At 41.4% G+C, this 1,748-nt stretch overlaps 1 pseudogene across 1 annotated transcript; it reads right to left on the reverse strand.

The window, feature by feature from the left end:
* Nucleotides 1-379: 379 nt before the first annotated feature.
* Nucleotides 380-1,186, reverse strand: LOC307184851 (chromobox protein homolog 1-like; annotated as a pseudogene). The gene has a single exon. The product of its transcript is annotated as a chromobox protein homolog 1-like (transcript).
* Between the last annotated feature and the right edge of the window lie 562 nt (nucleotides 1,187-1,748).

A 1,748-nucleotide genomic window follows, 5' to 3' on the forward strand; every position in this document is an offset into this window, starting at 1 on the left:
CCATCCCTCTCACCCCAAATAATACACCAATAATAGCCAACCACTACATACATGCTACGCTGTAAAAACGCAGAGTTAACACTATTGGGAAGAAGGCTGTGGGTTGTGGAGATGCTCTTTGAAGATCTACAGTATTTTTTGCCCTCCCACATCCCATTCTGCAAGTTTTGTCCTTCATAGAAGGCCCTTTGCTTTTCTCAGCAAAGTTCAGAATGGGTTGCCTTGAAACACTGACCCTCCTTCCCCTCCACTAGGATGGGTGTGCAAACTATATAGCAAGGAACAGCTTTAAAGCACTTGGGCTGCTGTAGGGCACAGAAGATGTCAATGGACATCTTTTCAAGCCACTTTATGGTGTCAAGACAAGTAGGACTCCTTCTTTCCCCACTTGGAGCCCACATTCAGATGTGACAGAGATTGGTACTCAGGGGAGTTAATTCTTGTCATCTTTTTTGTCATCATCCTCTGAGGGGTAGGAATGCCACGTCAGCCTTTCCTCATAGAAGGTTATGACAACCTGTGGGCACTTGACATTGGCTTCCTTGGCAGGGACCAGGTCAGCCTCATCAGAGTTTTTCCATTTCATCAGGAACACAAGTTCTCCACTGGAGTCTGTAGCTCCAATAATCCCCTCCGGTTCCAAACCCTGGGCAAAGCCTAGTGGCTTTTCTGACTTTTCTTTCTTCTTCTTTGGTTTGCTCTCCTCCCCCTTATCTTCCAAATCAGGATCAGCTTTGCGCTTGCCTCCCTCTGATTTATGTCTCGTGTGTTGTTTTCTGACTGCAGCAATTTGGCAATGAGGTCGGGGCAGTCCAGGTTTTCTTCTGGCTCCCATGTGTCGTCCTCATCTGAGAACCCCGTCCACTTTAGGAGGTACTCCACTTTGCCTTTTTCCACCCAACAGTCGAGAACTTTTTCCACCACATATTCTTCTTCTAGCACCTCCTCCACTTCTTGTTTTGTTTTTCCCCATAGTGCCTGCCAGCTTTCTGGTATAAAGGGTGATGCTTTTCAGGGCAGCGTCCATGAGCCTGAGAAGAACTGGTGTCGCGCTACTGGCGTGTTTTGTCGGGCCGGCCCGGGGGAGTGACAACAGGAAAGCAACAAGCCGGTTGACCGCGGTTGAGCCCCTCACTGAAGCGGCGTACCGCAGGCTCCGGCTAACGGCCTTCCCCCACTGTTTCATTTTTTTTGCTAGGTTTTTAGATATTTATCATTAGAGATTGTTTAATTATTATACATGTGTATTTATAAAAGCTTTAGTTCCTCTTGTTCTTTAGGTAAATTATTTCAAATCAATTTCAATATCAAAAAATAGAAATGATTTTCCTTCATACATACTGCCAGACTATTCTCAAAAATAGCTACAAATATTTACATTACCTCCTGTGTTTAAATGTGCTGGCTTCATCTCATAAACATTGTATACTACATCATTTTTAATATATTATTTTAAAGAAGAGCTATATTCTAAGACTGCTTTGTTTTAATTTCCTTGATTATTACTGCATATTTAATTACATTATGTTTATGGTATGTTTTGTCAGGTCATACTTATGCAAATACACCTATGTCATTATAGATGTTAACCTCATATTTGAGGTTAAAATATTTGATGACAGTTGTTTCTTTTAATGTCCTTCTTTTTCATTTTGCAAAAAATTAAAGTTTTTATTTGTAGCTGCCAATACTTTTTGTGTAGTTCATTTAATTGCATCAAGTTAGAATATTATCATCAGTATGACAAT

Source organism: Stenella coeruleoalba, assembly GCF_951394435.1.
Source record: "Stenella coeruleoalba genome assembly, chromosome: 3".
Taxonomy (NCBI): Eukaryota; Metazoa; Chordata; class Mammalia; order Artiodactyla; family Delphinidae; genus Stenella; species Stenella coeruleoalba.